Source organism: Seriola aureovittata, chromosome 14, assembly GCF_021018895.1.
Source record: "Seriola aureovittata isolate HTS-2021-v1 ecotype China chromosome 14, ASM2101889v1, whole genome shotgun sequence".
NCBI lineage: Eukaryota > Metazoa > Chordata > Actinopteri > Carangiformes > Carangidae > Seriola > Seriola aureovittata.
In genome coordinates this window covers 12,185,681-12,201,309 of record NC_079377.1, presented here as the reverse complement: position 1 = coordinate 12,201,309, position 15,629 = coordinate 12,185,681, and positions in this window count along the sequence as shown.

Here is a 15,629-nt window from a genome sequence, read left to right as displayed (position 1 = left end):
TGGAGTTGAAGTTGTGCTATATTTGTTATCGCTTGCACACTGTCCTCCTTGCAAGGGTGTTCTAGTCTGTATGGCCTTCATCAGCTGCCTGGAACATGACGAATGTCTCAAGGATTCAATCATTTTACAAAGCATTTTGTGAGAAACAAGTTTTTCCGTACATTCACAGTGTACTACAGGGATGTTTTCTTACCTCAGATGAACCAGTTACTTAATAGGTCTATGAAAACATGTCTTGTCTTGTCACTACATTGTATTATGGTAAACTGTTTTGGGCCTTCTTTAATAGATTTCAATGTAGACAGGCTCGTCCTTGTGAACCATGTGAAATTTCATTTGTTTCTTTTCCTTGCACATTTGCATTTTTAACATTGTAATGGAGATTTTTTTTTTTTTTTTTTTTTACTGAAATACTCTTGTGTTTTGTGTGCCCGGGTGAATAAGAGAAATATGAGGATTTTATGTGGTCATTTTCTCCCTCAAAATTTTGATGTGTCATTTCAGTCTGAGTCTTTTCAGAGTGGTCATGCTGGATTTGTTTTGTTTTCTGTGGCATAAACTCCACAAACATTCCACTGCTAAAGGGCATTTTGTTTCCATCACACTTCATTTCACTTCAAGTGAATTTAAAAAGGTTGTCACTGAGCCAAGTTACTGAGTTTTGTTTTCAAGGAATGCATTCACATGTGCAAAATGATCTTTTTCCAAGGATATAATTTAATGGAAAACTAATGTGTAAAAAAAAAAAAGAAAAAAGAAAAGTTGGACAGAAACGTAATCAGCAATTATTTTTATGTCTGGTTATTCATTCAGTCAAATATCAAGTAAGTCATTTGCTGAATTCAGCCTAACAAATATGTACTATACAAATATTAATATTACTGTAAATTAAATATCGCTGATCAGACCAAAAAACCCATAGACTATAGACTATACAATTAAATTCATATTTTTTTTACATTATTTTATGACATGCAAAAAGTTCTATATGCCACAGTAGAAACACACACACACACACACACACACACACACACATACAGTGACATCATTGCATTTCTACAGGTGAAGTCTGCAGTATTGCGCAGTTAAGTGGAACACTAAGTGTTTTATGTTTGGAGTAAGTGAACGCCTCAGGGTCTAACTGGGAGGAGATGAGAACCGTGGTGTTTTCTTAAGCCACAGATGAATTAATAAATCAACATGAGTAAAGCATCATCGTGTCTACATTGCTGTATAAGCAAGCCATATTGTACTTTACACGTGTGGCCATATTGGCAGTGCTAATGTCTCCCATGTGTTCCCCTGTCCCAGTTAGTATATGTCTGTGTGTGTGTGTCTGATAGTAATTACAGGGGTGGGCTGGGTTCTCATCTGAGTGCATCAGACCACTGCCATGTTACAGTAGATGTCTAATCCATCTGCTTGTGATTTCGCCCAGCAGCAAGTGTGCGATTATGCATGTTTGTGTGCACATAATCGCACAGCAACTGCACACTTCTGTGGTCTTGATGATCTTTACGAAAATTAGTTTCTGAGGAGAACTGTCCAAAGCGTTGAGCTAAAGGGAATGGGTTTTAATATTTCTCTCCCTATAGAAGCTTTTAAAGTGATTCCTAGAGTGCACAGGAAAACCACCTGCATGCAAACTGGTTCTGATCAGGACCAACCACAGTTTCACATGTCTACCTCCTCCAGGTCAGTTTGTGCCGACACATTACTGGGAGTTCACACAGAACTGTGTACTTAGCCGACCTCAAACACAGCTGGAACAAACCACAGCAGAGAGAGTCAGGACGTGATCTGTGTGGTACAGTGACACGTCACATGAAGCCTCCAGAACACCGCAATGTAGGCTCAGTTTACTGTATGTGTACATGCGTGTTTACATGTGTGTGTGTGTGTGTGTGTATGTGTGTGCGTGTGTGTGTGTGTGTGTGTGTGTGTGTTTGTGTTTCAGTGTGTGAGAGCTAACTTGGGGTATGCATTGCTCTCCAGTGATAAATAGTCTTTTCTTAGATGTGGCTTGGGGGACTCCAGCTAGTGATAGCCATAGACCACAACAATGGGATCAGAACTGTGTTGATGATATACAGTGGCAGCAGTGTCCTGACACAGAGCATGCACTGAAACACAAGCCGACACAAGCAGAGACAACGCAGTGCAACAGATGTAGAAATGGTTTGATTAGTGACTTCATTTTTCATGGTGCCTGTTTTCCAGTTTTGGTTCAGAAATTGTTAAAATATACATAACCAGCCGCCAAGCTGATGATACATGCTCTCTGGAAAGGTGCTCCCTGAATAAACAGCAGTTCATCTGTTCAGTCTTGAAGACAGGGAACAGCTCGGGAGGTAACATCGGAGAGAAGATGAATGGACATTAGTTCAATGTAAACTTCCTACAACAGGAAAACTTTCAGTCTAAGAAGTTTTACTTCGTCTCCCAACAGTTTAAACTGAGTTATGACTCTCCCTTGTCCTCGTACCTCACAGGCAGGAGAGAAATCAGCTCCTGTCAACTTTTATGTTCAACAAGTTACAGTCAGTAGTTAAACTCTTTTTGTGCTTGGGAATCAAAACAGAACCCAAGCACCTCCCTCAACTCTGTGCGTCTGAATGTGTGAATGTGTGTTTATGTACGTTTAATCCACTCAAAGTGATGTATGGCTACCTGTTCTACGCTGTGCTGCTCTCTAGCATTCGTCTGTAAACATAGCAAAGTGAATCCTCATCCTCACCCCCTCCGCTTCTCATCCCACTTCTCTCCAGGCCTCTTTCTGTCATTGCACTGTCTGTGATATCTTTATTCTTGTAATAAATTGCAGTAGTGTGCATGGGGGTCTGTCTTAAACCACACAAGAGACAAGACTCAAGGTAAATTAATTCTGACAAATTCCATCACCCAAATTTGGACCTATAATATTCACTTATTCACTATCATAACTGAAATGTTTCCAAATGTCAAATGCAATAATGCTCAATATTCTATGATTTATCTGGCTGTGAGCTGAGTGATTTTCCATGGCTTTCAATGCTAGCAGTCAGATTCTTCACATTTCTCTGTGTCACTGCGCTGCGGTCCTAGATAGGTTTGATTCTATTTTGCCCACATGGGATATTTTGGACATTTGAACAGCTCCTTTGTTTGCTGTGTGTTTGTTCTCTCCCTCTAATCTGAAACATGTGTACCATCATCGGAAATGTGTGCTGAACACACAGAACTTTATAAGAGGGAGACCACTGCACACCAGGGACCTCGCCCACTGGGCAATTAACTTCATGGGCATAAAAACAGATTTGCAGTAAACTCAAATGATAGAGCACAACAACAGGGATCGGTGGTGATGATGTGCTGAACCAAGTAGTACATTGCTGAAGTAATCATACTTAGGTGCATTAGGGGAAAACATTAATGCAGGGGGATAAACTTGTTATTTAAAATTTGATGTGTCTAAGCTAACTTCGGGGAAAAGGATAAAAAGATTATGATTTATTCTTTACCAGCACTGAAACAAAGTTGGGACAAGAAGGTCAAGGCCAAGAGGATCAGTAAGTCGGACCAAGCTGAGAGACAAAGGTTATGTCAAGCTCCAAGTTCAAAGCTCTTTCTTCCTGTCAGCTCATTGAGACATGGTCTGGATGTTCTGGGAACAGGAAGCAGCTCAACACTTTTCACCAACTCCACACTTGCATTATGTGCAGTAGATTGATTCCCAGGACCATTTAATGATGGTGTCAAACAAGGTTGGTTAAAGAAAGTTTCCCAGTGACATACAGAATATAAATCATTTACAGCAACAGAAATGTTTTTGCCTGTTTCACAGGAATTTGCTATTTCACCACAAATATATTTTAAGAAAACCACTGCGAAAGTATATGTGGTTTATTACAGTTAGGGACCTCTCATGCCGTTCACTTCAAAATTGAGTTTGTCGTTCCTGCCGGGCGAAAACATACCCAAACTTTTCAGGAGCCACAAACGTGTCATGGCCTCATTTTTTAGATGTACAACAATGAATATCATGCACATATGAGTTTCAGTGTTTCATATATTCAAATATTCACAACCAAAAGAAGAACAGGAAAAGTAAGGATTTGCAATTACAAGAGAAATATCTCACAGTACATTCATTTGTCAGACACAACTTGAGGTCTTGTTCAGGGACAATTTGGCATGACTTGTAGACAAGAGGAGCTGTGAAATAAACAACCCATCCATTCGATTTCCACTTTACAATAGTGTCTAGAATGATCTGTTTTTAGGGGTAGGCTCATTGAGGGAAAAAAAAAAGACTGACTGATGGTTATTTGATGTAAAGAATGTCAGACGTCATGATCTTTTCAGCCTGGAAACTGGTGTTTAAAATATATTGTCCAGTTGTAAGATGGTCTGCAGTACATTTCTGTGTCTGCCAGCGTGTCTGCCCAAGTAAACTCAACTAAAAACATGCATTGATAAGAGGCAGAGAGCTTTGTGTCTCTGCGGACCTTGGCCTCAAGGGAGCCCTTTGTCCATCACTCCCTCCATGTGCCTCTCCCTCTCTCTGACGTCTAGCTGATTTACACCAGGCCTGTAGTGTGTAGTGCAGGGGCGATGGGCTGCCCGGGCAGCCCTCGGTCTGTCAGGGTTTTGAGTGGTTGATTTACTCCAGGGCAGGATCACAGGGTGTTGAGCCCAGGCAGGGTGCCCTTGATGACCAAGGAGCTGAGGCCATGCCCCCATCGGCTCTGGGGGGCCATAAATTAGCGAAAAGCTTTGTTAACTGCGAACTCCTCTGCTCATGCCCCTCTACCGTATTTACCCTTTATTGTCACAGACTTGGCCCTTGTCCTCACTTAGCATGATTAGAAGTGACCCGATGCCATGCAGCCAGGGGCAAATAGGGCCGCAGGGTATGTAGCGGTGGCTGTGCTCACAGGATGATAACAGAGAGTCCTAAACAGCTGCCCCTAGGCAAACCACATCAACTTTATCAAACTGCATCACTCCTCACACTCATGGCATGCTGCCGGTTGTTGGGGTTTGCTGCGGGTGTGGACAGGAATTTATTCAGATTTTACAATTATAAATTTCAGCTACTTTAACTTTGTTTTAAACCTTTAAAACGTATGTAATTTTAAGTGAAAAACCCTATTTTTAGTCTATGATCTGATGAGAAAAACTGACCAGGGAAACAAAATGCATGAACGAGATTATCAGATTTCTTTAATGGACCAAAGCAAACATACTGACGTCTTCTGAGAACCAAATTTAATCGCGAAGTACTCAGAAGTATTTCCAGCTGCACAAAGATATCATGGGAGGCAATGACCAGTCTTGTAAAACAACCAAGTGCATTAGATGAATATATGAAGCGCTACACCAAATCCTTTTTGCAGGAATCAATCAAATTCCAGTTCAGCAGCGACGTTCTTTGTTGATAATGAATATGCTCTGTCACTTTCTCATAAAGTCCTTTCTCTGCCAGTATGTTCTGGTTTCTAGACTTTCAACAAAGACTTGGCAAATCTACTGCACATCAGGCTCTGATTACAAATGTTTTATGTGCCCCATCAATGGATAAAAAATACACGGAATTAGCTGGGTAAGCACAAAGAGTACTGTGTCAAGATTGAGAGGAGCTGAGGTTGTGACTATCACTTGACCCTTTATTGTACAGTTTGAGGAAACACCACACCTCTTGCCAGGAGTGCAATGGACTCTAGCATAGCAGATTTATGTATATTCACCAAGGACACATCCAGAAAAATGAGGAGTATCGCTGGGAAAGTGAAAAGCCGACTCTGGAATAGATAAAGTGCCATGTCTGAGAGCCAAGAGTGTCTTAGCCGCTACGCAACCCAATCTGATATCAGCTCTGGGCCGAAGAATCAGCAAAGGAGTCGTGTCAGTGAGGTAAAATAAATGTTTTCTGTGTAGCGTAAGTCCGATGGGAGCAATCCGACCAGGAAGAGAGAAAGGGAATTAACAAATATAGAAACCGTAAAATGCCTGCTTTTCTTCTCCAACTTATTGTGTCTATGTGCGTGCTCTTTCCTCCAGCCCATCCTTTGTACTGCCAGTTCACACTACACAATACATACAAGGGATCCAACCATGGAAAATACATGTCCCATTCCTCTCATTACTCACAAATGTCCTTCCTTAGCGGATCTTGTCACTCAGCTCTGCTGTCTTCCTGTATCAGGGATTGTTAATTGATGAAATGGGCAGCAGACCTTAGAATAAGTACAGATGCAAAAACACTATGCTGATTCGAATCAGTTAAGTTCAGTTGAGACAATGTTCACTTTTTTCTAAGCTAAGTAATCACATCACTGTTCAAATGCCCTTCAGTATCAGTAAGTGAACGTATTACCCTTCATACTGCTGTGACGTTCGTCGCAGATTCTGACTGTTACTGGCTGTGTTAAGTGTGTTAAGTATATGCACTAGAGTCAGTCAACATTTTACCTCAGTTTAGTTTAGCTTAGCATAAAGACTGGAAGCATGGGGAAACGGCTAGCCTGGCTGAAATTCGAAAACACCTCCCAACACCTCTAAAACCTCAAAATAATGGAGTCATTTATTATGTGAGCCAGGAACACTTAAGCCAGGCTAACAGCTACATATAGTATGTAATGCAAAAACATGAGAGTGGTGTTGATCCTCTTCCCTAACTCACAGTGAGAAAGCGAATAAGCGTATTTGATTACACTGCACTGTCATTTGCAACATGGAAACTCCTACATCATTCATCATAAGAAGAATCCCAGGCCTGCTCTTTCTTTGTTGTCTAAAGAATCATTATAATTTGTCCTCTGTTGGGGACATAATGGTGTTTTTACGTTGTTTTTTGTGTCATCTTGGTTATCATTAATCTCAGCTTTGCGAGCAATGAACTTTCTCATGTCAGACCTCATGACTCCACTACCCATTCACTATTTGCTTGCAGTCTAAGTTTAGTAGCATGAGCTTGGGGTCATGCCATTTTTATTGTCACTTTTCAGCGCAGGCTATTGTGTTTCCTGTGTCAGGGCATTTTTTATTGTCCAGAACGAGTGCTGCCTTGCTCTGTAATATCCTGAGGGGAGCCATGATCCTGGTTAATGGGGGTCTTGTTATCTTGCCACATGTTTGTGATGACCTGGGGTCTGTTCAGAGTGGACATGCGGGGGAACTCCTAGCTGAGAACAGCGATACATGGTGTAAAGGAAAAACAGGAAAACTGGGACCAACAGAAGAATGTAACACTTCTTCACGAAGAGTAAACAAAAGGATTCTCGGAAGAAGCTGGCCACATAGCTGCCACAAGTAAAAATCAATCTACTGTATATTTATTTGTTAGCCTCTGGTACATCTCCAGTCACATTACTGGTTTCAGATATTGAGAGAAGTGAGAGGTGGGAGATGTGGGTAACTTCTGTGGGGCTCCAAAACCCCACATTCACAGTGTGTGACTTGGTTACTGGTCATTTGTTTAATTGCACACTTGTTTGGACAGAATTTGCGCAATATCAAGCAAAGCATGATCATCATTATTATGACTTGTCACCTTGTGCAAGACTTAAGCTTTACTTAAGTTTTTAGAGTTTAGAGTTTTTATGTTTGGAGAATTTCACATTTTTAATATTTAAGACATTTGTCATTTACTTCATTTTTCTTTCATGGCAGATAACTTGGATATGGACCACAGTAAATTATAGCTGCATGTGGTTTATGTGGATTGGGGGGAAAAAATGCAAAAGTGAGGGTGACATTGAAATGAGGAAATGTTCTGGGCATTTTCATTCAGCGGTCAGCATACTTCATCACAAATAAATGGTCTAACGTCATCTTAACAGTCCCTTGACATTGCAGCACAATCAGGTGTTTGAAAAAGAGAGTGCAGAGACTTCCACTGAAGGAAACAGAGAGGAAGAAGCTCATCAAGCGCAAAGACAGAGTATAGTTTTAGAGCTTAAACACAAATTCATTCTATAATGAGACTTTTGGCCTTTAAGTCCAATAAACTGTTTTTAAACAGAAACATTAATGCAAAATTATAAAGCAATTATGAGGGTTGGTTAAACATAGAATGATCCTAAATCTAATCTGATAATGGCCGTTCAGCACCCATTTAACAACATGCTGCTTGTAACTTGTTAATTGTGTAATTTTCAATTATTCATACAAATCCTTTAACATAAATGATTTGTGAAACATGGGTAATGATTGTGCCGGTATCAAAACTCACATCACAGATGATTGTAGGCTGTTTTCGACATATCTTATCCTTCTGTTAGAATATCTGAAAAGTCTGTCTGCTCACACAACAAGAGACAGAGCTGCTGCCAACCAAAATGAACCAGCGGAGAAAGCTGTGTAGAAAAAACTATTGCTTTGTGGCAAAATATACAGTAGCTCTTTTTTTATTTTTTCTTTATCTTCTGGGCCCAATGTTGATGCCACCTAAATCTGCAACCACGGAATCATCATCTTTCAGAGACGTTCAGAGAAGATGACATAATAAGTATTCTGTCTTCATGTCTTCATTTGTAGAGGGCATATGCCAGAGCTTTCAAATAAACTGTTTAAAGATGAGAAATGATTTAAGCTTGTTCTTGTTTTGCTCAGGAAAGTGAATATGCTATAAGCAACCACACACACAAAAAGAAAAGCTCTCTATTTCAATCTGTGTTTAAACAGGAAAAACATGTAACTCTATTTATTATTATTACTTGATCTGTTTTATGGACAGTTGCACCACATCAACATGTGAGGTCTCACCTGCTCAGCAGCTCGAATGCTTTGTTTCACATGGAAATGTGCTTGACTGACAATTGCCAGTAAAAAAAGCAGTTGATTTAACCTTACTAGCATCTGTTGTTTGGATGCAAAATATTTTTAGTAAAGCTGACAACTTTCTGGCTCCCACAGAAATGAGACACAGATGTTTCTTTTACTTTGTGTGCTTGTTCAGTGTGATCGAATACAGCTTTCTCATTCTATTTGTCAGTTAATAACTGAACGTTGAAATAGTTTTCTATGAATGCTGGCATGGTCATGTTCTCTTTGCTTCAGAGAGCTGGCACACAGCATTAATGAAGTTGTCCAACTCTCAGTAATCTATTGTTGATCACCTCCTTACCTCAAGGGAAGCACTGCCGCTCTGGCTGCTTGATGCCTAGTGAAAAACCACACCCGAAAATATTTCCTATGACGCACTGATGCAGATTCAGTGACAATTCAAATAGACTGGATATGTGCCACTTGGGCTGGGCTGCAATTAGGTATGGGATAAACTGTGCGGGACAAGCATTGTATTCGCTGAAACCCTTTGGCCATTTCTTTACTGAAAGGTAATTGGAATGAAAATTTAAGAGCATTTTTGCTGAGCTTAGCATAACGACTCGAAACGGTGGGAAACAAGTACAATACCAGTGACTCTAAATCTCATGCAAGCCCATACATAGTTTGTTTAATCCATGAAAAAGTGACGTGTACATAACCCCCTGTAAAACAGAGAACTGTTGTTTTTTGCACTCAAACAAACAAGATATAACGCAACAAGTCCTCAAGCGTATAGCGTACTTGTTCCTTCGTAGTCATGGTAATAATAAGAAACATGCAGTTAAGGCTGTAAACAGTCACCGTTTTGGTTGGATTTAGGTTAAAAAACTACTGGTTTTAGGTTCAGGCACAAATACTACTGGTTAGGTTTAGGAAAAGATCGCGGTTTGGGTTGAAATAAGTACTTCGTTAAGATTAGAGGACCTTTGTCGTCATGGTTACAATAACAAACATGCGGTTAAGGTTGTGGAACGGCCATGGATAAAACAAACAACTTCTGGTTTAACGAACAGCAGACTCCCATGTGTGCTCCCATCATAATCACTATGGCTGCTAGACGTCGCCTAACAATAAAACATAACCATGGGTCGTAATATACTCCTGTTTCCAGTCTTTGTGGTAAACTAAGCTAAGCTAACTGGCACTGGCTGTAAGCTTTAACCAACAAATATTAGAATGGTGTTGATCTTCTCGTCTAACTTTCTGCCAGAACTCTAATAAGTGTATTTCCCAAAATGTCAAACTGTTCCTTTAATGCTGAGGCCTGTGGATTATTCAAACATCGACATTATGTAATGACACGGTGCTGTTGAATTTTTGTGAGTTGTGTGAACTAACCATTTGGAAACTTTCAATAGTCTGATGTGGGCTACAAGAACTGCAACATCATTTCTCAAGTTAAAATATGGCCTCACTGACTATTAGAATAACACTGACATTTATCTATACTAACAGCAGATAAGTATAATATATGAAATCACATAAGTGGCGGTTTCTTCCCATTAATACCTCTCTCTCATGCACTTTAATAGGGCATAAAATACCAGAAGTATCAGTGTTATCTATGATGAGAAGGAATTTTCACACTTGGAGACACAACAACCTTCCCGTGGTGATGTTGTTGACTCAGCTGGGGTCAGTCAAGTGCTGCTGTTAGAGAGGACCTCTCATTTGTCCTCCTGTTATCCACCATCAGCCCCTAAACCCTCTTAAGCCCTTCTTTATTATCCTTAACACTTACCGAAGGCCACACTCTGCCTTCCTGTCCTGCTCTCCCTCTGCCCTCCACTGCCCTCTCCCTCGGGCTCCCTCTGCCTCTCCTTCCCAGCTTCCCTTCATCTCTTCTCCTCTGTTTAAATTTAATACGTCTATCTTTTGGTTCAAATGCCCCGGTGTCCATGTTTTCAGAGCCCCTCTGAGAGGTCAGAGGTCAGTGGGGTTTCGGGGTCCTGCATTACCAAGTCTCCCTGAAGGGTTTGTGTGTCCTAAGACTAAACATCTAAACATCCTCTCTAATGCCAGTCTGTCTGTATCAGCCTCAAAGTCCAAGTGGTGTGTTTGTGTACATTTCTAACAAGCCTCTCCGGGCATGAAGCTACTAAGGTTGCAATGAAACACTTTCCTTGATATATTCTTTTTTGATGACTTCTATTAACATATCAAAAACCCAGAATATATATATATATATATATTGATTCTGAAATTTATTGAGCTAAAATCAACCACCTTTTGAAAAGTCTGGTGTGGCAAGATACATGAGTCTTAGACTGTGCAGCTATGCTCTAAAAACAGTCTCTAAGCCCTGCAATGAAATTTATTTTCAGTGCATCCCAGTTTCCATTCTCTCAATTGGTGCAGTGGGCCACTTTACCCACATGAGCTGTCAACACAGCGGACAAATTTAATTTAGTTTAAGTGGAGCATTTCTGTGCTGTATGATGTAAATGTTTCACGATTTCCTTTAGAAGGAGGATGATGTGCGTTGCCAAATTTACACAATCCAGAAACTGACCTTCAAAACTCTCGTTGGTCAAACCCTGGTCTTCAGGGTTCCTAGTTATCACTTCACCTGGGTGTTTGCTTGTTTGTCTTAATGTTATCACAGTTTGTATTTGTTGAACCAGCCATGAGCTGTTGGGGGAGGCACCATCTATCTGCAGGTGATGTTTTATTGGATTATGATCAGTGGCAAAAACCTGCTGGTGATTCCTTCAGACTTTAACTCGAGTGACTGATAACAGCCTCTGTCATTGAGAAAGACAAATAAACATCCACACCAGAACCCCTGCAGTTACATGTGAAAACAGATCCTCTCTCCCTCCTGGAGCTAAAATAACAAACTCAATATCTGTTTTAACAGATACCGGGCTTCCCCAGAGAGCTCATCCCTCTGGAGCAACGTTGGGTCCTGCTCCTGTGTTTCCCCGCACACTGCAAATATCATAGACTGCATGAGGAGTTAGCACAATACAACACATATGGACATGTGGCTTTTTAATGTGGCCATAATTAGTGACAGCATGCTACACTTTGAAGTTGTACAGGTCATTTCCAGAGCGGTAATATATATGCTTCAGTAACCTTTCAGTGTTAATTCTGGCACCTGACACTGATTTAGTAGAGTCTCGCTGTCGGGGTTGAAATGGAGACAAGCAGCTTAAACATCAGATAACATTAATGCAGCGCTATTCCTTAGGATTTAAGATGGTTGACTGTACTTATTCACAGTGATATTCTATAAACACGAATGACATAACATGAAAGTAATGTTAATATTATATTCAGATCTACAGCACATACTGTTATGTTAATGTTTGCCTACTTTTTTAATGTATTTATGGATTCTCCCAGATGTTTTGTCACTGCTTCCTGTCTAACTGTCACTGGGATTACAGATGAATTTAGTATATAATTTTCTATTTAATATAATTTTTCTTGTTCCATCTTTCATATTGTATTTTAGTTTTTATTGACTATTGATAATGGTAATACCTTTTGTCATAGTAATTGTTTTCATAGGTTACTTTATATTTTGTTTTAGTCTCTTTCTGCTGTGGAATATTTTTCATTTACTTATACTTTTCATCACAGTTTTTGTTAATGAAATGAACATTGATGTGAGCTGCATTCACCGTTTTTCAAATGCTTCAAATGCAATTGGAAATATTGTTAGCCAATTAGCTTAATGTGCTTTTATAACAAAAAGATGTCACTAATCTCAGTCAAATTTTCATTAAAATTGAATTTCTTGACCTTACAAACACTCACTGGTGATGTGTATTGTCTGTCTCTGTTATGTGTAACACAGGATCCACTCACTGGCTTTTCACAGCTTTCAACTGTATTTTCTTTATTTCATTTCTTCACAAATGGATGTAGCCGACTCAGGAATCATCAAGTGTGGAATTTTTGTCATAAAATATAAATATCTACAGTATTTCAGTTTGTTTTGTAATCATGACTAATAATTCCTAATTTTCAACAGCTCCAGATCACCACCGAATACTAATCAATTGATAATTGTTAATCAGTTCTGTTTTGTCAACAGAGCAACAATGTTGTTTTCACAAAATAATATTTAAATGTGTTTGTAGGTTTATGAGATAAACTTCTAATCCAATCCGTACAGACACAGAAACTAACTGCAACAAAAGCGTAACCTTCTTGGTGGAAGTGAAAACATTTTCCCAGCACATGAGAAACCTGAACATGTTCCCATCCCATCCTTCGGAGGTCAGTCTCTGCTCTGCATGTCTTCACTGGCACCTCCTTCCAAGTTCAACCTGTACTTCTTTTTTCATGCTGACTGCTTCATTTCATGAAAATCAAATGCTTTCGTTTTTCTCCATTGTGTCTTAATCCTGACTGCTTGTGGTGGTAAGGTTTGAACAGTGGCTGATGCATCGGTGTGAAGCATCTTTAAGAGACCAAGCAGTGAAGCGTTTCCAGATCTCAGAGTCTGTGGTTGACTGAGGAGTGAGAAGCTGCTGGCCTGCTGCTGTGTGTGTGGGTGGATGTGTGCTAGGTTTTCCCAACACAAAACGAAACAAGGATAATATTTCGTTTCATTTTTATTAACAACAATGTCCATCTTCATCAGTTTAATAGGCTACTCTGTATTTTCTCTGACACACCACCCTTAAGTTCCCCATGTACTGTCATTCAAACACTACACATTGTTGTTGTCCAAAATAGAGATAGAGAAACTAAAAATGTTTTGCAATCTTATCATCATGAGCAGAAGACCAAACAAAGACTAGAAGGAATCCAGTTCAAGGAGTATTGCTGATAAAAAAAATTGCCAGAGAGTCAATTAAGCCATGTGCGTTTCTGTAAATATTTGCTCAAACCATACAGTAGTGCTCTGTGATGAAAGTATCTTAAGTCACGCTTACAATGCGCATTTCCTTTGCTTATGCATACATTTTCATTTTGTTTGGCAGAATCCTAATATTTACCCAAGAATAATGAAATGAAATGGCTGTATTTTATTTTTAGCCATGCTAGTTGCATGGCTTCAGGGATGGAAAAGTCATTGTGTATATTGAAATATTGAAGGATTGAAATGAAATGTGGTTCAAACACATTCATGATGCCCTGAGGATGAATCCTAATAGTGACTTTGGTGATCCTCTGAAATATCTCGATGACTTTTGGATGGATTATCATGAAATTTCATCCTGACGTTCACGTCCACATAAAGATGGATCGTACCAACTTTTGTGATCACCTTACTTTTTATCTAGCGTGAACATCAGGTTAAATTTTTAATTTTTATAGCACTTTGGTTTATGACCTGCAAAACTTCCCATCATCCTCAGCTGTACTCTGTGTTTAGTTTAGCTAATTTGCAATTGTTAGCATGCCAACACACTAAACTCAGGTGCGTGAATATGGTAAGCATGTATATTTGCATTGTTGGTGTAAACATGTCAGTATACTGGAGTTAGCAATTAGCTAACTTGCTGTTCCTGCACAGAGTTCCCACCATGTCTGCAAACCCCTGGTCTTCTTTATTTAGTTGAAGCCTCAACATGCTGGTGCATTTTTATCACCGGATCAGCAACAAGTGCTGTCAAAATGCAGCCAGAGAACTCTGATGACTTTCCTGGAAGTGTGTGGGCGGTGTCATGCTTACTGGACACAAAGTGCTGGGAAAACTCCACTTCACTTGTAGTTGGACTAAGAATTGCACTAGATCTCACATCAGTGTATCGAAATACATTTCTTTCAGAACTGAAAGGATTTATGATCAATAAGATAAAGTCGTTCTTTAGAAACAGCCCAATCAGAATTTAGATACACTGTTTTGGTTTTGCTCTGTTTACTGTTTCTGCTGTTTGCACAACATCATTTGGATTCAGTTTCAGTATCGGAAGCACTAGGTAATGAGTCTGAAAGAAATAGCACTGAGAGCAATTTCCAGGTGCATCCCAGGGGCTGGACAGCCAGGATAACGTAGATGTAACTTTAAGCATTTTCTGGACCGCGGTGTAATTACTGAACGGGACTGCAATAACTGCCTCCATCTCTGGAGTGAAATTAACAGGCCTGAGAAGGTGTGAGATTCTCCTCCACCTCAGAGGCAATTATACACAATGCAGCCGCTCATCTCTCTTTCACATGCTCACACACACACACACACACACACACACACACACACTCTCTCTCTCTCTCTCCTTGTATCTCCAAGTCTCTCCTTTGTGTAGGTTTATCCCCTTTTTCTTCTTTTTCCTTTATTATTTTTTCTCTCAAGTCTTTCTTGCCTTCACACTCTTAATTGCTGAAGGAGACAGGTGCCTTCTCCTTGCCCTCCTCCTCCTCGCGTGTGTCTATCCTACATCTTTAAATTGCAACCAAAGGTTCTCATCCCTCCATTTTTATTGCTGACAATGACATCCTTTAACATGAGGTGTTTCCGTCCAAGAATTCAATCTCCTTTTATATCCATTAAATATGCTGGAGGTGATTTATGTATGAAGCACAATCATGTGAATCGTCTAATGAGCTGCGCTGTTCGACAGTGTCAGCAATCTCATCTTTTTCTGAGCAGCTTTGCTCTTTAACGTCACAGGACACGGATGACGACAAACATATGCAACAACATCTGTCAGTTAATTTTTTAAACACATAAAGAGTTAGTTGTGCTTCTTTTGTCCTGACAAATACTAACCACAGCTTTTGCTCGTGTGTCAGTGTTATTGTGTTTGAAAATTGAAAATTCATTCATGACATGTTGACAACAGTCATTTTCTTATTAACTCTTGATGGTTGGATGCACGTAATAAAAACCCCTGCAGGGGGTCAGCAGCTGAAAT